This window comes from Nomia melanderi, chromosome 1 (genome assembly GCF_051020985.1).
Source record: "Nomia melanderi isolate GNS246 chromosome 1, iyNomMela1, whole genome shotgun sequence".
In the NCBI taxonomy this organism is placed as follows: Eukaryota; Metazoa; Arthropoda; class Insecta; order Hymenoptera; family Halictidae; genus Nomia; species Nomia melanderi.
Window position 1 is genome coordinate 16108346 of NC_134999.1, and position 25777 is coordinate 16134122.

The 25777-nt window shown below is 41.1% G+C and overlaps 1 protein-coding gene across 1 annotated transcript in view; it reads right to left on the bottom strand.

The window, feature by feature from the left end:
• The window catches only part of LOC116429544 (disintegrin and metalloproteinase domain-containing protein 10), a 334086-nt gene that overhangs the window by 268958 nt on the left and 39351 nt on the right, over positions 1-25777 (bottom strand). The window lies entirely within an intron of this gene.

Genomic DNA, 25777 nt, shown 5'->3' on the forward strand with positions numbered 1-25777 from the left:
TTTCATTCAATATTGTAAGAAAATATGCTATGTGCGTATTATAAGGATGTGTGTGCTACGAGTGTGCGCACGTATGGGTGTCGCATGTGTGTATGGGTTGTGTATTCCAGGAGGGAGACTGCTCTGCGATGTTGCGTTGTTTTTGAACGAACGACGAAAAAGAAAGAAAGGAAGGTGCAACGGCAGTTGGCGATGAGCGTTTATATCGAGACGAAATAAATTATTATTGACCAAATAAATCCTTATAATATCAATTTTCTTATTGTAATTGGTTTCAAGCAATTTGAAAGCTCCGGTCATCGATAACCACCGTGGCATTCAACGTGTTAAGTGAGCGGAAGAATGCCGTTGGTGTCTCATTAGAGAATATCGAGTGTTCCTAATGAAAAACTTCTTGAGCGCAAAGGGTTAGCAGATTTCCATACTAGAAAATAGCAACGTCGATCATTGAAAGATTAACGAAGGTTCGATTCGAAGAACCAAATGAACACGATGACCAATTACCAACTTACACAAGCCTCCCTATCCACCGATAGTTAGTTTTTCTTTTCACACCCCATCGAGCGTTCTCCTTTATTACATTCGTCGTCTCTCCGGCAACCTTTTCCACTCCGTTTTCACTCGATTTCGCCGGTCCCCTCTCGTTCCAACCCTTTGTTCGTCCTTCTCACGGCGAGCCACGGGAACGCGCTGCCGTAAGGGATGGCGAGCGCAGGGCGGGAGGGGGCAGAGGGGACAGAGAGCTCTCGACGACGGAAAAAACGCGAGATAACGACGGCGTTGCGCCACAATCGCTCTGTCTATCGGGCTTCCGGCTTTTCTCTCTCTCTCTCTCTCTCTCTCTGTCCCACCCTCCGCGATGCTGTTCGCCGGTCACGTATTTACCCCCTTCCCCCAGCCCGCCGACCGGTGAACCTAGCAGCCTGCAAAAGGGTGAAAAGCGACGTTTCTTTTTCCCCTTTTCCGCGGGGTCGCAAAAGAGGCGAGATGACGTCGGACCCCCGGGGCAGCGAGCGGCGGGATTGTTTAATTAAAAGCGTAAGTACTGAAATATGTATTAATTACCGTCGCACGGGAAGCTCGACCCTTTTCATTAATTCAAACGACCGGCCGAGAAGTTCGTGCAATTATCTCGGAAAATTTCGCAGGTGTTAACCGGTTCAAGTATCAAACTTCTGTTTTTCCCTTCCCGTTCTTTCATTCGGTTTTGTTTGTTACCCTCCACTTTCCCCGCGCTCCTTCCGCGCGCCGGCACGCTGTTTACGCGCGCGCTTAGCCGCCGTTTAATTCCTGTCGACGCGAGCTCGCGCGGATTGTTCCGGCAACGGTCCTCCGGTGTTTGCGAAGGAGACTCGGTCGCGCTTCGCGCCCACGCGCGGACAGTGAACTAAATAAATCCACGGGAAACGCGCGCGCTACCGACTAACCGAGCGCTTTGTTAGGACCGTCGAGTTTGCGGAAAAAGTTCGAGCGGCGGCCGGGAGCGTGTGTATCTTGAGAGGTTTGCGCAAGTTGCTCGGTAACGTATTTGCGCGGATGAGACAGGGATGCTCCAGGTGTGCGCGCCGGCTTTGGCTGCGAGATCGGGCGCGTCTCGGATTTCATCGCGAAATTTTGGTAGAGCTTAAAGCGGAAGAGCGAGTTATAAGACATTTTGGTGTGAATTGTTCGGAGGTTGTATATTGAAAGTTGGGAAATTGAAAATTGTAGTCTCAGTAGAGACATCGTCAATGTATAGAGACAATGAGTTATTAATGTGAAATCGTGGAGGGATGGTAATTTGATTTTAACCTGAACTATATATAATTCAGAATAAACATAACTCAGGTTTTTAAAAGCACTAACGCTACTATCACCACAATCTCTCAAACTCCAATAAACCGTGAGAAAATATATATTCAATTTTCACCCAAACTAGATATCATTCAAAATAAACATGACACAATTTTTAAAAAAAACACCAACACTACCATTACCACAACCACTCAAACCCCAATAAAATTATTCCTACACACTCTCAGTACTCCAATCTTCAAACTAAAATCAATCCACTCAAACAATTCCCCGCCTAAACGACTCGAGCATCCGCCAATCAATCTGAACTCAACCAAATACCCAAAGAGGAATACTAAAGTCAACCCCCGTATCCTACAGGAAAGAACCGCAGAAACACAGGTCGAAAAATCAGTTCGGGATTACAAGACCGGAGACGCTATCGTTCGCCGATCATGCCAGTTGCTGACAAAGGCTCGCGTAGCTCTCGCAGCCCGCGTGGATTGCATCCCTCCGTGAAAGTCGCCGGCGTCGTTGGAAATCCGCCGCAGTGGCGTATCGACTTTTTGCCGGTCCGCCGGAGAGAAGCAAGAATAACCCCCGCCGTTCCCGGGGACTCGGCTCGCAGAGGACGGCGAGGGGGAGGGGGAGGGGCCAGGAATCCTCCTCCAAGACTTTTTCCATTTCCGTAAAGTTTTCTACTCTGACTACGACGTCTGAAAATCCGGACGGTCCACGCGGCGCGCAAAACCCCGCTCCGCTCCGGCCGAGCGTAACAAAAAACGATCGCCCCGTTCGAACCGACGTACGCGCCGGCGGAGAGGGGCGGAGGACGTCGGGGGGCGGGAGGACGATAGAGGCAGCGAGATTAGATTCATTCCGAAGTGAAAGAGTATCCGGTCTCCGGCTCGAATTAGCGGAGTTGGGACTCGAACGGAAAGTAAATACCAACCCCGAGTGGCTGCGAACGTGTTTCGAGATCGTTCCACGGGACAATATTTCCTTTTTCCTTTTTTCCTTTCTTTTTTTTTCAAGGTGGATCAAGCGGCGCAATTACTTTCAGCGAGGGACGGGAGACGGAGAGAGAGCGAGAGTTTGCGTTGTATATAGACGGGGCCACTGTTTTTTTTCCTGTTGTTAATGGGTATTAGTTCGGAAGCCGGATCTATGGGAACGATCGCGACGAAAAATGGCTAACTGGAATCCGATATGAATGAACGGAGGAATGTAAACGGGCGTGCGCGCGCGCGCGGGCGGCAGATTATCGCGGGGGTTTATTAACGCTCGGCGATGATGTAACTGGTCGGTTTGTTGTTTGGACAACGGGATCGGGGTGCGCGGGGATAATTGATTATGTTTCATAGGAGGTTGATGAGGGTTTTCGTTTGCGCTCGTTGGTGATTAACTTTAATCGGACCACGATGGGACTTCGAGTTACATTTGAACTTTTTACTTGAATTTTTTTATTGTTCCATATTGCGCTTCCAAAAGTTTTCTTGGGCTTTTAACCGTTTCGGTGCTGAGGAGCGGTATAGCGATCTTCTTGTGTTGTGCAAAAATTGCGGAGAGCACGGAGGCGCTTCTGTTTATCAGTATCAATTCTAATTTTCTTACTATGTTTCTCAAGAAATAAATCAAAGTAAATTTATTTCAATAAATGTTATATTTTGATACTTTTTTATAATAACACAATATTTGTGATCTCATTAGATAAGTACTCTTATTCATTTTTTTGCATACACACCCAATCACTTACGTATTTTTGGTAAACGGTTAAAATTTGGACGCTATAAACAAAAGCAATAACATTTTAATCATTCCTTTTATTCTCATAAGTGAGTTAACTTATGGTCCGTGTCGTATTTTTTAAAATGTTAACGTTTGTTCTTGATGGTTACGTGGATTGTAAGGGAATTTCGGATTGTCTGTTGAAGAAAATCGACAAAATTCAGTGACGCCTGAGATATCGTTGACTTGCACTACTTACAGTGGGAAATTTTGTTTCTTATGACGGGAACGGTGTAACTGTTCCCTATGGCACTGTGATGGTAAATAAACGTTAGATGAAGATTTATAGATAACGCTAATATTTAAGCAAGTTTGCTGAACATTTTATAACTTGCTACGAAGTTCCGTGGCATTTTATAATAACAAAGTTCCTTCAAATTCCCCGACCGTCCATGTGATAGATGAATACAACCTCCGTGCATCGCTCCGTTTTCTACATTGATCGAGCACGTAGAACGTGAGAAATTCCATCGCGGCTGATCCGTCATTGACCCGTATCACTCGCAGCGAAGCGGACAGCCAGATACGAAGGTTTCCTTCCGGAAACTTGCGATACACATTACGCGTATCTCGTCACCCGCGCATAAACCGCTCGAGCAAGCTATACTTTCGCGATAAATGTCACTTCGGGACACAACGTATTACAAAGCTGCAAACATTACCGCGAACGAAGCATTCCGTTCCGTGGGAATGTTCGAAATGATATCGGTTCGAGCAGATCCGCTCGCCGCCTCGCCGATAAGTGAAAAATAACGCGCCGGAAATCAGGTTAATATATATTTATGATGAGGCGACCGGTTCCGGTGAATTCCCTATTTGACAGGGACACATGGCCACCATCAATCCGCCGGCAATTTTGCCGGCATTACGCCGCGTAATAAAATAATGCACCAATGAATTTGGTGGGCGCGAGTTTCCCATTCCTGCGGCCCATCAAACGCGCGCTCTCGCGCGCTGCCTTGGTTTAACGAGCAACCACGCGACAAACCGATAACAATGGACAAATTTCAATTAGCGTTCGATGGCGCGAATGAATTTAATTGTTCCCGCGAAAACCTGGCGTTTGTCACCTCGCCGACGGCGAACGATGCTTGACGTGCTTTGTCGTCGCACGTCCGACGTCAATCGAAGTATTTTTATACGTCGACGTCTTTACCGAGTCATTAATATATAATACAAAACTGAACGCGTCGATGGAACCTCATATTTCAATGTTAACCAGCTAACTGTGTTCGACAAACATACACGTCATCTTAAAGCTTGAAATGATACTAATCCTTTCAACGATGAATTCTTGATTTTTGCAAATAAACACGTAATTCTTCTTTCTTATGACTTTTCATTAAAATATACCCTAGATGCATTCTTCCTGCGTTTGATGAGTATACACTTAATTTTTTTGATTTTATTGCGCGCAATACGAGACATTTTTGAAACTAAATTCCACAGTTAACAGGTTAAATCATTGCATACTCGAATCAAAAGGGAAAACTAGATAAATGATCATACCCACGGAAAGCTATAATACTAAACTACAACCACAATCAACTAAAACATTCCTCGAAACTTATACCAATAAAATTTACCTCGCAGTTTACCGAAGTTCCTCTAAGACCACGCAACGCGAATACCAAACACAGATCACGCCCAAAAATAAGCAACACGGGACACATGTAGAACCCCATAAAGTGGCAAACAGATCATTCAGTGGCACGAAACATAACCCCATTTCGTCCGAAAAGCTCGCGGCAACAGAGAAACCCCCGGAATCGCGCCACAAAGTCGGCAGTCGAAAGTTCGCGGATCGTTTCCAGGCAGTTGTCATTGAATTACAGGAAACCGTCGTGTACAGGTTATACGAAGAAGGACGGGTTGTTTCAGGTTCGACGCGGCGGAGAGCGCGCGGGCCGCGTCGTAAAAATTCATGGCCGAAATTTACGACAGCGCGAGCGGGGGCTTCGAAATTTCCGCCTAACGATCCCCGCTCCGGAGGTGTTCCCTCGCTGGAAAATGGAAGCGTATGCGGCGGGGGTGGCGAAAAGGGAGGCGAGTGCTCGCCAGTTTTATTGGAGGCTCGTTTATGAGCCGTTTGCCGGCCGCTCTTTTACGAGCTATCGATAAATAAGCGGGCCCGGTCATGCGATAAAAGCGGAACGCCTGGCGTCCGGCCTGTGTCGCCGCGCCGCGCCGCGTCGGGAGGAATTAGAGAAACGTAATTGCAAATCCTCGCCGGACCCCGCGTCGCGTCGCGTCGCGTCGATTAAATCGAGGCCAAAAAAGTATCGCGTTTCTTTCCGATCGCAGCCGGATTTCGCGGCGATCCGGTTTCGACGGGTTCACGAGGTGCCTTGTGCGCGACTGGCCTCGAGGAAGCTAATGCATCGGAACGAAATATAGAAGAATGGGGAACGGCGATTCTTTTCCGGTTTACGACGGGGATTTATTGTGTCTTTAACCCTTTGCACTATAGAGGGTTATCGCTGGAAATACTCGATATTTTCTAATGAGATGCAGATTATTTCTGAGTTGAGGTGGCGAGAAGCATGCATTGAGGAACAGTGTTTTCTTTGAATATTTCAAAGTCATTCTGGAAATACTCGATATTTTCTAATGAGATGCAGATTATTTGTGAGTTGAGTTAACGAGAAACATGCATTGAGGAAGAAAACTATTTTCTTTGAATATTTCAATTTCATTCTTTGAATATTTCAAAGTCATTCTGGAAATACTTAATATTTTCTAATGAGATGCAGATGATTTCTGAGTTGAGCTGGCGAGAAACATGCATTGAGGAAGAACAGTGTTTTCTTTGAATATTTCAATTTCATTCTTTGAATATTTCAAAGTCATTCTGGAAATACTTAATATTTTCTAATGAGATGCAGATGATTTCTGAGTCGAGTTGACGAGAAACATGCATTGAGGAAGAAAACTATTTTCATTAAATATTTCAATTTCATTCTTTGAATATTTCAAAGTCATTCTGGAAAAATTCAATATTTTCTAATGAGCTGCAGACGAGTTTTGAGTTGCGCTCAATGATATTACGATTGGGATAGCAGTATTTGGGTAAGCGACTGAGAATTGTATTTTTCAGGGTGGTTCAAAGTTCACTCGCGCAGTGATTGAGATTTATGTGAAAGCTAGTCAAAGGATTATAATTAACGTTCTATTTAATGAACGGTAGAAGAGATTAATCCAAATAATTTCGAGATCCCCTATTGTTTCCAAACTAAAATAAATCGTTCTTAACTTAGATAATTATATCTGCACAACTGCGTCAATAAAAATCGACCCAAACATTTCCCAAGTAATGCTTATAAAATTCAATATAAATAAAATTGACTTGTTCCGTAAATCTAGTAACTAGTAAAATTAGATAAACATCATTTAGTAAACGTTTCAATTTCAACTGATGCGATTATAAAAATCTTAATCGTCTATCTTTAACCAGTTAACTACGTTTGACGAGTATACACGTCATCTTAAAATCCAAACTATATTAATTCTTCCAACGAGAAAGTATTTATTTTTTTAGATAAACATGTTATTCTTTTTCTTTTTGCTTTAGCTTTTCATTAGAATATATTATAGGCACATTTGCTCTGCGATTTTCGAATATACACTTCGTTATTTGATTTCATTGCGAGTATTATCAGAGATTTCTGAAATGAACCGTTTGGATGCTGAACAACTTTTGTGGATATTTACCAAAAATACGGAAGTGATTGGGTGTGTATACAAAAAAATTAATAAGAGTACTTATCTAATGAGATCACAAATATTGTGTTATTACAAAAAATATCAAAAAATAACATTTATTCAAATAAATTTACTTTGATTTACTTCTTGAAAAACATAGTAAGAAAATTATAATTGACATTGATAAACAAAAGCGCCTCCGCGCTTTCCGCAATTTTGGCACCACACAAGAAAAGCGCTATAGCGCTCCTCAGCACTCAAACGGTTAAATTCCACAGGTTAAACTAGTTTCCAAGATCTGTACAAACCATCGATTATCTAAGAGCAACTCTCAAAACAATCCCAACAATAAGTATCAAACCTGGCGTCAAAGATTTATTAAAAAATTATATTCCATTGCGGACAATGGCCAAACGCGATTGTTTATCTCCGACCATATCTCACTACAAGGTATCCCGAAATATATTCATTGAATGAAACATTCCCGGTCGAGCGGGCAGAATATTTCCAGCAGGAAATCCTCGGACGAGGCAGGACTCCGATTCTCAAATTAACGAACCGTTTCTGTTATACTAACGGGCCGTCCCGCGATTCTATATCGACGTTTTCGACAACATCCTCGTTAAAATCCCGTGAAAACCGGGCACAGTATCCGCTATCATCGCAGCGTAACGTTTCAGACAACCCGCGGCTACTTCGATGATCATTACAGAATAATAAACGCCGCACACCTGGATATCCTGTTGCTCTCCGGGAGAGCTCATGGCTCACTCGCTGTAACGGTGGAACATCGCGTCAAATGTTCCCGCGAAATCCGACGTAAATTCCCGAATTTTCATTCGCCGCGACCGAGACGTCACTCCGACGCTATTAGACGCTGGAAACTTTCCCCCTAAATTAAAACAAACTTCGAACGTTCCGCGTAACCAAGCGGTCACGACGATAGCGGGTTTTCGCGTTCTACAGCTCAATCTTTTATCAAGTAACGTCCGTAATCACCGTATTAACTCGCGAGTGTTCCAACTCTCGCGTTCTCCGAGTCTTCGCCGAGTGGATTATGTTTCCGTCATTTTTTAATGCTGGTAATTTGCTCGGTAGAATTTTGAACGTTTTATGAAGTACCGTTCGTTTCTGTTGTAACGGAGACACCTGATATTGGAAGTGATTAGTAATTATATGGTAACAATTCTCACGTTGCTATTTAGTTAGTTAAGTATTACTGAATGTTTACATTCTTTCGAGCAGTATAATGCAAATGAGAATAATACTGGAATTGTAGATAAAAGAGTTGAGTACGAAAATTTGCTCTCAGCTATATTTTTGAGAAAACATTCCTAAAGCCAGACGAAGATCTAAATGAATTTAACTTTCTAAGCTTGCAATGTTGAATTGCGAGGAGACGGTTTGCATTAATTTTTTATATAGTACCGTTCATTCTATTGTAACAAAGACACCTGACATTGGAAATAATTAGTAATTACATAGTAATGCAATTTTCACGTTGCTGTTTAGTTATTTAAGTATTACTGAATATTTACATTCTTTCTGAGTGTTTTCGATCATTAACACTAAAGGTACCAACACTTTGTATGTTCCTACCGTAACTAATCAAATTGTCGGTTACGAAATAAAGGTGACCTTGTTAGACGATAACTGCCTCTCATTGAAAACAAAACCAAAGAGCAAGATTGAAAAACCGATTAATCGAGCAATATAGAAATCGATGTGGACTCTTAATCCTTTGCACTCGAGAGGTGACTCACCACTCGATTTCATACAGTAAAACTATAAAATTTGATATTTAATAGTACACTCTGCATAACGTATCGATTCGAAGAATATCGAAATAAAATAGCTTTGTTCCTCAATGCACATACGATTTCTCTTCGTTTCACAAAATATCTTCGTCTCATCATAAAATATTAAAATATATCTATTGAAAAACTTCCGAGTGCAAAGAATTAATAACAATTGTACCAAAGACACTTTCGAATTCAAGAAAGGTACAATAGTTCCATTTTTCCAGTCGTTTCTCAAGAATATCTACATAGAACGTCTAAATACTATATAATGTATCAATTTGAGAAATATCGAAATAAAATAGTTTTGTTCCTCAATAAACATATGATTTCTTTTCGTTTTACAAAATATCATCTCCATCCCATCGAAAAATGTTCAAATATTTCTAACGAAAAACTTCCGAGTGCAGAGGGTTGATAACAATTGTAACAAAGATACTTTCGAATTCAAGAAAGGTACAACAGTTCCATTTTTCCAGCCGTTTCTCAAGAATATCTAGAATGTCTAGACGCACCGACGTCCGTGGCACAGTTAATTGAATAACGAGACCAAGACTTCTTCGGTTGTTGAAAATTTCGCTTCTTCTTCCGCGGGATTCACCTCGCGGTCTAGTGAATACCCGGAGAACGGCGCTTTGTAATTCCCCGCTGACAGAGAGGATGATGCATCCTCTATTTATTTAATAATTTTGATCGAGCACCTCATTATCCGTACTCTCTCCGCTTAACCAGCTTTGTGCTCGCCGCGGCGGCGACGGCGACGGCGGCGGCGGCCGCCATTTTCCCGCCGACTTTTCCCCGGGTCTTATGCAAAACACTGGAATTGGCCGTAGGAACCTTAAGGAGTTTTATCCAGGCGTATCTTTGATCCCGAGAACATCAAGATCTGTCACGATTATCCGCAATCTCTTTTGCGCTCGAGCCGGGCCTGCCACGGCGAGCCGCACCCCGCGTCCTATTTCGCTAACAGTAAGCTTCAGTAATTTTTACAAAGACTCCGGACAATCTTGCTTGTCCCGCCTCCAGGCGAGATTACTTTGAAAATTTCATGACGATCTACCTCTATGATAATGAAGCTGAAGATGATTAACCTTTCCGGTACTAAGGGTGACTATAATCGCCGGCCACAAAAGTGGATAAAACTGATATGATCATAAGTATCATTTATTCGCAAAGAAAAAATGTCAAACGGTGTAAGAAATATTCGTTTCATCTATTGGATTTCTACTGTTTATATATGTTGAAACGTGGAAAATATATATCGATGGCAAAATTCTCGAATTAATCCTTTGACCTACGATTTATATCTTAGCTATGATCGATGCGACTACTCTATCGTTAATAATTTATTAGGAATAGACAATTTCCATGGTTATTCTATGTCTACGTTTACTTTAACCCTTTGAACTCTGTAGGCTCCAATATTGCACCAGATCTAATATTAAATATTTTAATGAATTTTAAGGAAACTACCTTAAAATTATTAGATCTTCCAAATATACAAAGTTTGTACTGAGAAGGGTATTAAAGGTCTAAGAAATGTTATAACATTGTTAATTTTCAGTAGGACTACTATCAAAATTGCTAGGAGTTGCTGACATATCAAAAAACTATGTGGAGTGCTAAGGGTTAAAGGTTAATTATTAATAACAGAAAATTAATATTTAATTTATATTTTAAAAAGTATAAATAATAGTTAGATTTCTCGGATTCAGTTAAGAATTTTCGAGGCAAAGGGTTAAGTAACCATATAAAGTAACTGCATTCGTATTCGGTCTGATGTAATATTAACACTTCGGAGTTCGAAGTATTCTTGGTTTTCCATTTTGAAAAATGTCTAGCACGCGGGTTGATTCTATTGCGGGCCAGCGCTAATAATAGATTCCTTTGGTAATTTAATTTGGACGAATTGGAGAGGTCGGACCTGCGGTCACATATGAAATGATTATAATAGTACAAATAGTTATAGCAGAAACTTGAATATTTAACCCCTTAGACACCGTTCGCCCTAAAGATGCTTGAAAAATTTGGTTTCGGTATACTGTTGATCAGACGCAAAATGAATTCTAGAGATTTCTTGAGTTGGCAAGAAAGTAATTTCGGTTTTTTGAGGGAAGAACGCAATTTTTAATTTTCTTCGATTGTAAAGGAAATCATACGAAATTTGTTTCTATAGTAACCTGAGTGTCAAGTACTGTTAATAATGTCAACTACCTGTCAAATAATGTCAAATAATATCAAATTACTGTCAATAAAGGAAACAAATGATAACATTGATAGAAGAATGACAAAATGAACATAACGTTGTCTGTGCAAACCGAAATTACTTTCTCGCCAACCCGATAATTCAACAATTATTCCATTAGTCATATATTATACAAATATGATTATTTTAGATAGACTTCATTCGTTTCAATTCAGTGTTTTCATGGATTTAATACACGTTCATAGAAATACGCGTCGACGCAATAATCTGTCATAGCCAAAGGCTTAAGTGTTGAAGAAAATTGAATGTCTATGGCGTACGTGTAATTGGCGTACTATTTACTTTCGCTACTAAGTTCGTGTAACACTTTACTAACTACAGTTTAAAAGAAATGCAACAAAATTATCATTCTACTTCAATTAGAAATTTAATTTGAAGATAATACATTGATACCAGCAAAATAATTGTTCGCTCTGATCCGTGGGTAATGAACAACATTGATTATCAAATTATTCTAGAAATCTTCATCGCGAGTCTCACTCGTCATTGTAAGGCAAGAGGTTAAATACTACTTTCGCGACTTACGGAGAGTTCATTCAACCGACCTTGACCTACAACAACGAGTGAGACTCGTGGTGAAGATTTTCAACATGATTCAACAAATATATATAGTACTCAGTTCATTTGAATTCCAAGTAAATGTTATTCTTTCACAATTAACTATTATACTTAAAAGGAGATATAGGCATAAAATATGCTTAGAATTTTTATTTTCCTCCAACCAATCATTAATGACAAAGTAGCCGATCATAGTTGAGAAATAAATCACAGGCCAGGGGGATTAGCAATTAACACAAGAACTACCGAGCATTCAACTTGATATTTTCAAATTTTTATATAGAAACTCTTAGAACGCAGTTATTGACATACCAATTATTAAGAAGTCCATTTCTTTAGTAATTTCGCAGAGGAGCATCTGTTATTTTTTTAACCAGTGAACTGTGGAATTTAGTTGGAAAAACCTCTGGTTCTGCGCGCAATAAAATCGAAAAATGGAGCGTGTACTCGTCGAACGCAGGACGAATGCACGTGCAGTATATTTTAATGAAAGATCAAAGTGAAACACAGAAGAATTACATGTTTATGTGAAACAATAAAGAATTTATTGAAAGAATTAGTATCATATCAAGCTTTACAATGACGTGTATACTCGTCAAACACAGTTAACTGGTTAAAAGGAAATATAGGTATAACATTATTAGAATCTTCCTCTTTCCCCAATAAATTATTAATGACAAAGTAGCCGTATCGGTCAGAGTCGAGAAAGAAATTACAGGCCAAAGGGTTAACAAGGAATTGGATTTCGTGATGCTGCGGTGTCGCCATCGGCCATTAACCGAATCACCATTGCAGAAATAACAACGCAGGGGGCCCGCGATGAAAATTCAGCGACTGCGCGGCGTCTAGACAGCGGGCGCGTTTAAAATATTCCGTATTTCGGAATAACGATTTAATTGGGTCACGGCAATGTTGCACGGCGAGGGCAAAAATATTGAGTGTGCTTCCGCGCAGCTAATAAACGCTCGAAATTGGGGCGAAGCTTCTTCGTTTAGAATTTCCCCGGGCGTTTCCAAGGTATTTTTTTTTTTATCCATTTTATTCGGTTTCAATTAATTCCATGGAGCTCGACACCTGTCACTCGAGATTGCTGGCTTTATTATCTCCGTTAGCAGTGAATCAGTTTTATCTTTCACCCGACTGACTTTGTCCGAGGATCTTACAGTTGGCAACGTAACGGAATAAGCGGGGCGGATATTTGACAATAACGTGGAACTGATAAATCAAGAATAATGTAGAAATGATGAATTACCCTCGCGCAACGGGGAAACGTCTCCATTGCCTGGCGAGTGTCTACTATGCATAATAAGAGGCTCGCAGTCGAGTGCAAGTCAAACGGCGCGCGCTGCACACGATGAACGATACGCGGTGAATAACGCGGAGCTGCGTGCACACGTATCCACCGAAATTGCATATTTTTGTAGCGGCTAATGCACTTCATAGCGGCGGAGCCATTCGTCACGATCTCCGCTGTGCTGGCTCGTGGCGACGCGGATGTTTTCGAAATTCGACTAATGACGTGCTCTGTGTTCGGTAGAAAGGAGACGGTTTGCAATAAGTTCCGCGGGGTCTTTTAAAATTGTCCGTGACAGTGATGGAATGAATGTGTCGTTCAAATAACTGCGAGAGAATCGTGCATCCTGTATGTTTGATAATGTTAACGAGTATTATAATGCAAATCCGAATGCTGCGGGAATTGTAGGTAAAAGTTCTGTGTGTAGGAACTTGCTCGATCTCAGCAATATTTTTGAGAAAACATTCCTAAAGTCAGACGAATTTCTCAATGAATTTCACTTTCTACGCTTGCAATACTGAATTGATGTGAAAAATCACTGCGAGAGAATCGTGTATCCTATGTATTTACTAATGTTAGCGAGCAGTATAATTCAGATGCGAATAATACTGCAGAAATTGTAGATAAAAGAGTTATGTATGAAAACTTGCTCGATCTCAGAAATATTTTTGAGAAAACATTCCCAATGCCCAACGAATTTCCAAACGAATGTCATGTAATCTTAAAACTCGAACATTTGCAAATTTGACACTGCAGAACTCCACAAAATACAGTTCACAGAAACACCAAAATCCAATCAAAATCTCCATATTCACCAAGAAAAACCATCTCCCATCTTAGCTCCATCTCCCAAATTACACCTCCAACCACTTGATTTCCCATGAACACCATATTACACTCTACTAGTTACACAGACGAAGTCCCAAACCGAACACGATCGTCCCCATAATAAATCCGAGACGTTAGAACGCCGGGCATACGCAAGTGCCGGTTCAAGTAGTGCAGGCCAGTCATTAGTCAGACCCGATTGCCGTGCGAAGGGCGGGTATCAGATTAAAATGCATAGAACCCGAGGTGACTCGCAGGACAAAGCCGTAGCGCACTTTGAAACCCGAGGTGTGGTTAAATGAGAGGGGACCGTGTCGATGGGGGAATACAGGGGTGGCTCGTAATTCATGGGAAAAATCAAGGTGGCCCCCGATGCCGGGAGGATTATACGAGCTGAAGATAACGGTGTCGGTTAACGCTGGCGTCGCGACGTTGATGGCTCCGCGGAGGGAAAAGTTGCAGTCGCGAGGATGCTCGCGGGTTCGGCGGGGGCGGGATGCGGTGACGAGGCCGTGGAATATAAAATTGCATATTCATACGGTCGGAACGCGGTGTTCGTGCGAGCACTTATCCCCGAGGCGAGAGCACGGATACGTACTTGCCCCGCGCCTTATCTGAACGAGCCGTCGGTGTGCGTTATCGAATCGTTCTCGCTTCAGCGAGGAATCGGGCCGCGGATAGGATGACGGGAACGACGGGGGAGGACGGGGCTGCGGGCTCGCTTTCCTCCTATTGCGCGTCATTCGAAACTGTTCGAACGGAGAAAGATTAATATTTAGGGACGGGGGAGTTCCAGTTGTTTTAGTGGGCGGATTTTTTGAGTTTGTTTTGTTGTTTGGTAGTTTTCGGGTATGTTGATTGGATATTGATAGTTGAAGGGACTGTTTGATTGACAGGAGATTAATATTTGGAATGTTGGGATTTTGAAGAGAATTGAATTTATTGTAGAGTAATGTTCGAGATATTGGGAGATATGTTTTAGTGGGCGGATTTTTTGAGTTTGTTTTCCTGTTTGGTAGTTTTCGGGTATGTTAATTGGAGATTGTATTTATTGTATTAAATTTATTGTAAATTAATGATTGAAATATTGGGATTTTGAAGAGAATTGGATTGATTGTAATGTTTGAGATATTGGGTTTTCTAAAAGATTAATATTTAGGAACGAGGGAGTTTCAATTGTTTTAGTGGGCGGATTTTTTGATTTTGTTTTGCTGTTCGGTATTTTTCGGGTATGTTGATCGGAGATTGATAGTTGAAAGGAGTGTTTGATTGGTTGGAGATTAATATTTGGAATGTTGGAATTTTGAAGAGTATGTATTACATTTACTATAAATTAATAATCGAAATATTGGGATTTTGAAGAGAATTGGATTGATTGTAGATTGACAATTGAGTTATTGGGTATTTGAAATGTGTACGTCGACTGTAGATTAATATTTGAAATATTGGGGTTTTTAAGAGAATATATTGGATTGATAATAGATTAATATTTGAAGCATTAAGCTTTTAAAGAGATTCCTGAGATTTTGATGGATAGAATTGTAGATTCATTTACAATTTGTAAAGTGCTTGTAATTTTTGACAGTCGTAGACTCTTCAAAGCGAATGAAATGATGTTTCACATGATTAGCAGTTCGTTAAATAATTATGATACATCCATGAAGGGTGAGTACAGCAACATTTTAGAGGAACAACGGAAGGAGGACGGCTGGTACAGTGGTTAAATCTGGCTGTACAGAGGCCAGGTAGTTAAAGGCCAGTCCCACAAATAAACGGTGAATTACTGTTCGCTATACTTCCTGCCATGCTCTTGAATAGGACTGTCGGCGTTACAAAGCTCCTTTAAACAGAACCGAGCGAACCGCGTATTCTTGCCAGTGGAATCAAAAGAGCCAACTTTTTCAACTTTTAATTACTCAATCATAGAAGGTTTCGGGGTGCGAGTAATTCCAGCCACTTCTTTTTAATGACACGTCCCTCGCAATGAGGTAACGAACATGCTGGCAATAACCTCAATCTATGTTTATGAATACACTAATAAACGAAACGAAAGAGTCGCTAAACGCTTGGCGAAAAGTGTCCATTATTTAAATCGCCCTCACTATATGAAAAATAATCATAGAGCACTCCATTTAGACTCGTTCTAAATACACCTACTTTCTTCAGAATTAATTATTCCTACCCATATTAAGTACCTAACAATAAAATTCAAAACATTTCCAAACAAATCACAGAAACAACAAATACTCGAAGCAAATGCGTCGAACAGTATATCCGAGCGGCCATTTTCTAAACAAAACTCGATAATTTAAAAAGTACGGTGATACAAAGGAACGCTTCTGACAAAATTTACATTCATCATTATTATAATATCATTACATTACATGGATATTATGAAGTTCTCCAATAGACATCTCGCATTTCCATTCCAACGTCATATAAATACAGAAACATAATTAATTCGCGCGAAATTATTATTCTCCAAAAATCATTTTATGTAGCAAGAACTACTTAGCAACATCGGTAAACTTCAACGTTCGTTACTGAATAATCGAATTTTATAGTTTCATTTGCAAGCGTGCGCAGGAGAAGCCAAATTCCCGAATCCCAGAAAAACAGTATCTTCGAAACGCAATAAAGCGGAGAGCAAAGCTTGCGCCGCTTAAAAAAATGGGAGGTCCGTATGAAAAGCGAGAACCGGCGAGAGCAAGGGGCGCAGAAGAACTTCGGGGGCTCAATAATTCAAACAGCGGCACGCGAAAGTGTGCTCGGACCTCTGTTGAGGGGTTAATAAATATCACGTCCCGGCTGTCGTTACTGGCGAACGGTTCGCCGGCCGTCGAGACGGGGGCCAGCGACGAGCGGCCAACAGTGTTCGAGGGAAGAAACAAAACGGGCGGCGGTTATCGTGAACCCGGTTCGCTGTGAAGTGGCCCTCTCGGTTTTTCGAAGAACCGAATCAGAAGGAGGACGCAGATAGAAGAGGTAAGAACGTCTCGAAAGGTGGCTGCTACTGGCAGTACTCGTGCGGAATAAAGGGCCCTCGAAGGGCTCTCGACCCCGATGTAACGACTTTGCACACGCTCGTAACTCGATATTGTGAAATCCCCTTATCGCGTGGTAGCAGCTGCGAGCACAGAAGAGCTATCGGGCACGAGGAAAAGGCGAGCCCCCGATTACTCTTGTGACCCCAGCCCTCTAATTTCCCTGTTTACGCCTCGCGGGAACAATCGCGACGCCGGCGAAAAACTGAGGACTTTTTCTTACGTCCGCGATGCTCAGAACGGTTAACCCTTTGCACTCGATAGGTGACTCTCAGTCACCATTTGATGACAGCGAAACTATGAAGTTAAATATTTAGTACTTTAAATTAAACTTTGTATTGTTACGTGAAATATTCAAGTAAATTATCTTTGTTGCTTAATTTATCTGTGAATTATCGTTAGATTGGGTTCAAACAACGTCATCTGTATCTCGTCGGGAAATCTTGAATATTTCCAGTAAAAAAAACTTTCGAATGCAAAGGGTTAACGCTACCAGATGGGTTATTCTGATATTTTTGATTTCTTATTTTGTAATTACCGGAAAGGTACAAATGCTTCTCTGAGAAATAGTTAACCAGTTAACTTTGACGAGTATACACGTCACCTTAACCTTTTGACTGCGGCGCGATCTCGGAGTAATTTGGTCGTTCACTGACTAGTGTCCAATGACCAAAACAGTACCCGAAGATTCGATAACATTTTTAGGATTTAAAATGTAATAATTGTAACTAAATAAAAAATATCCATCTCTTATTTGTTTTTAGTAACTGTTTAACCAGTTAACTGTGGAATTCAGTTGGAAAAACCTCTCGTTCTGCGCGCAATAAAATCGAAAAATGGAGCGTGTACTCGTCGAAGGCAGGACGAATGCGCGTAGAGTATATTTTAATGAAATATCAAAGCGAAACAAAGAATTACATGTTTATGTGGAAAAATGAAGAATTCATCGCTGAAAGAGTTAGTATCATGTCAAGCTTTACGATTACGTGTATACTCGTCAAACACAGTTAACTGGTTAAAGATGTTATAGTACAAAAATGCAGAGAGCGTATATTTACGCCTTTCCTAAATATTGATAGACTCATGAGGACGTATATATACACCTTTCGCAGTCAAAGAGTTAAAGCTTGAAATTATACTAACTCTTTCAACAATAAATTCTCTAGTTTTTCTCATAAACGTATGATTCTTCTTTGTTTTGCTTTGGTTTTCCATCAAAATAAACCCTAGCTGCATTCGCCCCGCGTTTGACGAGTACACACTTCATTTATTCATGTTATTGCGCGCAAAACGAGAGATTTTTCAAAATAAATTGCACAGCTAACAGGTTAAAGAAGAAATGAATAGTGAATTATATGTTTCATAAAGAAATTTGGACAAGTTAGTTTAAGTGCTTGGTAGATCTAGTGTTAAATGGCTGTTTTCTGGAGGGAACTCAATAACTTAACCCTTTGCAGACGAAGAATCTTTAGAGTATACGAAACCTTTTGTAGATTCTGCCAAATCACACATCGAATGCCTAAATAATGTAGAATAAGGAAATTATGTACTGATTTCTTACTATTTGAGTAGTTGAATCATTTGTTTGCTACTTAATATTACAAACATGAACGTTGGATCTCGGCAAAGTGTCGACATTCGTGCGCAAAGGGTTAACACGTTCGCGGACGTCGATGATATAGTATTCATTTTCATTGCAATGCAAAATTACATGAATGATATAATATGGAAATTTATAAGCTACGTTATGGTGCACTTCATTCTATATAGCCTTAATTTTCTGAAACTATCGTGCACTTTAACCTTGGAAGAATTACAGCTCAGTGCTGAGTATTTTTGCAGCTCATTAAAATCTTACTGTTCGCGAACGTGTTAACACGTCTCCTCGATTATATTTTCTCCGATTCAATAAATCGTCTAAATGAAATATCGAAAAAATGAAATTGGAACAAGTTATTGAGTTCCTAAATATAATTCCGTAGCTTATAACTTTAAATAACAATATCTATAAGATTAGTTTCATTTTCATTATGTAAAATGTAGGATTACATGTAGGATTAAATGTAGGATAAGAAATGATTCAGACAAAAGTTGTAAGATATGGAGGTGAATATATGATAATTATATTTTTGTTACATTATGAGGATATTATGAAGTTTTTTCAATGTCAATGGAGATTTTGCGTTTCGATTGAAATGTTGTATGAGTAGTGTTGTGTACGCGTTTTCTATTTCGAAATCTTATAGGGAAACCCGTACGTCGCACGCCGACTTAACTTCGTGCGAACTGATTGGAAGTGGACTGTATATCTAATTACTACAGTGAAAATAATTTGCTGTTTATTTTTGGTAGTTCAGTAATACTCGTCAGCGACGAGAGTGTACAACGACGTCTATATATTCCGTCTCGTGTCTAGTTCAAAAATTTTCTTATGTCTCTAGTCTCTGTACCTTGCGTGGGTTTTTATAAACCTTTGGGTAGGCGTGTACAAAAATTCGTCCGAGTGGGACTCAACCAGTGATCCTGGAGGGGGTTGCCGATTGCAGCCCCCGATTGACCCACGCAAGGGACTCGAGCGTTCTTGGCACTGACCATAGCGAGTAATAAAACCAAGGATCGCCTCGACTTCTGGCAAACAGATGTAAGGTAAAAGTTACGGTAAATCTACAAAACTGGCAAAACGTGCCGAAGCAACTACGACTAAATTATTGATGTAACGGTTCCTTGGGCTTTTATTTCTGCTATGGTAAAAATACTCAGGGCTCTAATGTGCCTCGCAGAAGGTGTCGTGAATAGCCCTCCTAAAGAGATTTAGCGACGCGACAAATAGAGAAACTGAGTTGATTCGCACAAAACTTTGAATTTGAACAATGAAAAACATTTTGTATAGCAGAGACTACTTAGCAACACATTGGTAACCCTCAACCTTCATTGAGCAGCCGAATTTGTGATTCTTCGAAGAATTTCACGTCTGCACGATAGAATTCTCATATGTTTTCAGACGTAATTCGTTGACGTGGGTTCGATTGATTCTAGATCAACAGATTTTCTTCACGATCAGAATTTAATTTAACACGTTGAATGCCGCACGATTTCACGGCGTAAAATACACAAAATGAAAAGAATTAAATATTAAACCATTGGATCGAATTACATTACTATAATTGCACGTCCATCTAGCTGAACGTCACCTCATTAGGTAGCATTATTTATGATATAGAAATATTTTCGAATAATCATCGTTTAATTGAGCGAACTAAAGTAAGTCGATTTGATTGGTCACCGGTGATCCCCATGGCATTCAACGTGTTAATCTATTTAGAAACATTCAGAAGCATAGGAAGTTTAGAAGAATTACTAATAAAACTCGTCGAGTTTGCTAATTGAAATACATTTTCGGAACACACTGCACCCACTTATACTTCCTCCGTTTACACGTTTCTAACTAATATCAACGGTTCTGTGATAAAAGAGAAATATGGATCAAGCATCGTCATGTTCTCCGAAGTTTAACACAATCCGCGCACGCGAGTCCACACGAAAATATTTGCGATTCTTCAGCCCTCCCCGTCCGACTCGCGACGCCTGCGTCACGCCTTTTCCAAGAGCCGGCAGTTCTTCGAATTCAATTCCTCGGCGACGCGCTCTGCGCCGAGAGCGCGTTAGACCGGAGGAATAAATTATTTATCAGCGTGTTGGTCGGCATGCGAAACGAGGACCGAGTGCATAACTCACGGGGGATGAAGATCGCCACACGATCCTCCTATCTAACTATACAGGGTGTTCCGGGGGTTCAGGCGGAGTGACAAATGCATGAGGAAATTTCTTCGCGAGGAACTTCGTTTCACGGAAAATCGACGGTGGAAAGTTCTTTAATAAAAATGTAAACGGGACACCGAGTGCCACGCTCTCGAGCTCGATGACTCAATAACAACATACGAGCAAAACAGGAAACGCATTCTAACCTGTCGACTTCGTCTTAACACGTTGCGTACCGGTAACGAGAAATCTCGTTTTTATATAAAGACACTTAGCTACGCAACTTCGCTCATCAGAGCATTGAAAAGTATATAAAATTTGATTCGAATTGATTACCTATTTAAAATACATTACATAACAATATGATATCTGAGTTTTTCTATGTATAGTGAAAATTGCCACCCGCACAATTCAGTTTTCTGAAAATCAGCACATACGCAATGTGTTAAAATGGACGTCCTCTTTATCTTGAATAGAGAGTCCAATCTTTCCATTAACAGTAACAAAACTCTCGAAATAATCAGCTGCTATTCAAGTTCTCATTAATATGAAAGAAAAAGAAAAGTTTGTAAGTAGACAAGCTACTTACCTTTGTGCGAAAAGAATATAAAATTTGATTCGAATTGATTATCTATTTAAAATGTATTACATAACAATATGATATCTGAGTTTTCCTATGTATGGTGATATAAGTTGACCTCAATGAAAATTGCCACCCGCGCAATTCAATTTTCTGAAAATTAGCCGATACACGATGTGTTAACCTAAAAGACAATACCACGACCACAGAGAAACGGTATCCTATATAAACAATCATCGATGATCGAATGAACTTTATACCAATCGCCGCGAAGAATTCCTCCGTAGAAATGTATTTTATGAACCATTCGAACTTCTTCTCGAAACGTCTCCTTTTCCAATGATAATAAAAGTCTCTCGGCTTCCCGTTTTTATTGGCTCACCCTGTATACAGATATAGCAGCGTGATCGCGTTCCGCGCTTTTTCACCGGCGGAGGATCTATTCGTCACGTCCGAGGGAAACAGCGTCGCTTCTTCGATGAGGGATCGAGAGGAGCAGGTTCGGAAGAAGATTTCGAGGGGGTCTTAACGAGCTTCGAATGGAAGTCTCCGGTCCTTGGGTCTTCGAGTAGTTCCTCGAATATTTCTCGGCGCCGGCTGATGGTAATGAGCAGTCGGAATTTCCGAGGGATCAACCGGGGAGAACGGTTGTTCTTGATTTCAGAAACGGAAGCGTAAACTTTCCGAGAATAATGATGTTTCCCGGTGTGTTCCCGCGAGAACGAGTCTTTCCGTGATTCCATCGGAATATCATCGAATGAATACTTTCACGTTGATCGTTGCTCGGTAAGAGGCACAGGGAGAAACGTGGTACGGCGAGGATAAAGTGCTGGAAAAATTGGAAAGGGGCTAATGAACTCGTCAACGCCACGAAGGAACTTACGCCCTCTTTGTTGTACAGATATCGCGTCGAGCACAGGGCCCCGGCTGTTTGATGGCGGTACATTTTCCTTAAAATCCTTGGTCTTTCCAGTTCCCCTGGCTTGTACGTGTCGGCGCATTTTACGTTTATTACACCCGCGTTTACCATTTTGTTCCTTGGCAGAGCACACGCGAGGAGGAGGAAACGGCGAGCTCCGGAGTGATTTATTGCGCGCCCGGACGAGTCATGTTGTTCCGAAGATCAAACACGCTGTGCTCTCCTGTTGCCCAGCCACGCACGCGACGATCCCGCTCGTTCTTAAAAGCGTTAATTGACGTTGCTTCCCTTCTATTCGTTTATGGAGCCTCTTGGGAAAGCCTCAGACATTCTCTGAATAATAGTCGTAAATAAATAAGGAAAATATCCGACTATACGTCTTAAGGATTTAGGACACTAAGCTCTATTTGCAATTTTGTTAATTAAATTCGATTAACCCTTTGCACTCGAGAAGTGACTCGGTCGCCGTTTGATTTGATATAGTAAAATTATAAGATTATATATAAATAAATACATTAGCGTGAGTAAATGAGTATATGAATATATGAACGCGGCTGTGAGGAATGAAATAACTTACATAGAAATAAGTAAATAAATAAATAGATACATAAATAAATTAATACATAAATAAACAAATAATTGAATAGATGAATAATAAAGTAATTAACTAAATAAATAAATAGTACAAACAAATAGATAATTAGGTCACATTACATAGCCTAGTTCGGAACACACCAGCCATTTTGGCGTTTCCGGCCCTTCGCACATGAGAATATAATAAATAAATATAGATTAAAATTATTGCAGAAAATGTACACATAATAGTATAACATAATATAACAATAACAGTAAAGAAAAAGATTGACAGAAAAGAAAAGGAAATATTATTATTAAATGCATAATGCATCGGTATGAAAAATATGGGAGTAAAATAGTTTTTTGACTTCTGTATGTTTTCTCATTGGTTGCTTTCAAATAACGTCTATATTTCACCAGAAAACGTTCAATATCTAATGTAAAATTTTCGAGTGCAAAGGGTTAATTCTGCCACTGATCAACCTATTCCCCCAATACCACATAATTCGTAAAATCTCGTGTTCCCATAGATTCTAAGTCCAAACCCCTCCAGTGACTAGCCCAACCCCTCCAAATAACTCGAAACTCAACCCTCCTCCATCGACTCCTCAAGTTAAAACCAATTCCCACGAAAAAACTCAACAACCCGAAACTCCTCGAAGAATCTTCTCCCAAGTCAACCGTGTGCAACGCGGACGGTTGCCGAAACGAGTCTCGATAGCCCGAGCACCGCGTGACGTAAGTCGACAATCAAGCCACTGATATCCATGGCAAATAAATCGATGCTAACCCGATTGGCCTCCATTACCGGCCATTGAGAAGCGACCGTGTCCCGCAGCTACAGCCTATCGCGTGGGCGGAGGAAGGAGTGGTCGGCGGCAGTTCCGGTCCCAGTTTCTTAATTCGTTACGAAGTTTCGCCAGCGTATTAACGACGCCGGATTCGATTAAAGGACGCCGCTGGATGCCCCGTCCCGGCTATGAGCGTGATTTAATTTAATCAGCCGGCGTAGATGGAGACGAGGGTGACGTCTAAGGGATGCTACCGTGCACCGAGACGTACAGAGTGCGTACCAGTTAGCAACAGATTGGTAACCTTCGGTTTTCGTTGTGCAAGTAGTCCAATTTTAGGGTTTCGCTCATGGTGCGGCCAAACGGCCGTTTTCTGGGCAAAACTCGATAACTTATTGTAAGCAGTATGAGTGATAAAGAAATGATTCAAACAAGAGTTGCCAGATGTGGAGGTGAATATATGGTTGTTATATTTTTGTTACGTTATGGGGATATTATGAAGCTTTCTCAATAATAACGTAGACTGCGTTTCGATTGCAATGTTATCTGAATAGAGAAACTCAGTTTATTTGCAAAAATTTTGAATTTGAACAATGAGACTGATTTTGTATGGCAGGGATTGATTAGCAGCAGATTGGTAACCTTCAGTTTTCATTGCACAAGCAATCGCATTTTAGTATTTCGCCTATAGAGCGACCAAACGGCCGTTTTCTGGGCAAAACTCGATAACTTAAGAAGTACGAGTGATACAAACGAATGCTTTAGAAAATGTTATAGAGGTAAATGTATGGTGGTTATATATTATTTAGATTATGGAGATATTACGAAATTTTTTCAACGACAGTGGACAGTGTGTTTCGATTGCAACGTTATACGAATAGAGAAACGAATATTCGCAGAAAATGTTTACTTTTGAAGTGAACATCATTGTATATAGCAAAGACTACATATCAACACATTGGTAACCTCCGATCTTCGTTGAGTAGTCGAATTTGGGATTCTTCGAAGAATTTCACGTCTACGTTATGTTCGATTGATTTTAGATCCCCAGATTTTCTTCACGATCGGAATTTAGTTTAATTTATTTATAAACATTCAGAAGCATACGAAGTTTAGAAGAATTACTAATAAAACTCGTCGAGTTCGCTACTTGAAACACATTTCGAAGAATGTCACGTCTACACGATAGAATTTGATGTGTGTTTGCCGCCGGATGCCCCGTCCCGGCTATGAGCGTGATTTAATTTAATCAGCCGGCGTAGACGGCGACGAGGGTGACGTCTAAGGGATGCTACCGTGCACCGAGACGTCTAGAGTGCCCTCGGGGGTCGCCGGCGAGCGCGACGGGGTCGGGACGGGGGTTAATAATTGACGGGAGGCCACTTCCGATCTCATTATGCCTTGGTAATTGGCACCGACAAACTCGTTATGATATCTCTCGTTAAGCGAGCGCCCTCGGTCCCCCATATGGTAAGCCTCTTACCGGACACCGCCCCATCCGCGCGTTTAATGCCGGAAAATAGAAGAGTCAGCTTTGTTCGGCCGCGTCCCCAAGGTCTCGCGACGAGCACCGTCCGCTTAATTCGGTTTTTCGTTGCGAGCTGCGCGATCCTTAACGCCCGTGATCCCGGATTATTCCGCGCGACGGTCCACCCCGTGAAATTGTTGCTCGGATTCTAATTAACGACGACTTGCCCTCGGCACCTCCTTCTGAAATTAAAAGTATCGGCTTGTTACGCGCGGGACGTTACTTTATTTTTGCTCTCCTTTCGGGGGATTTCGCTTTTTCCTTTTTTCCGGTTCTCTTTCTTTTTTCTTCGCTTCTTTTTTTTTGGTTTCAATTAAGACGCAAAGCCACGCCAATTTGCGCGAATTCTCGCGCGAGCGGCCGCGATAAGTTCCGAGGGATTTTCTCAGCTACAAGGGAACCGGCGTTTTACGATTACGAGAGTGTTCAAAGCACGCTTTTTTCTTTGTCTTCGGAAGCACCGGTCGGAAGTTCGGCTACCGGGGAAGATCGTGTACCGAAGTCGCGGAGAGCCGAAAAATGCGGGAAGTTTCTTGGTCCCCTTTTGTCGAGGATTTCGCCGACAATCTGCC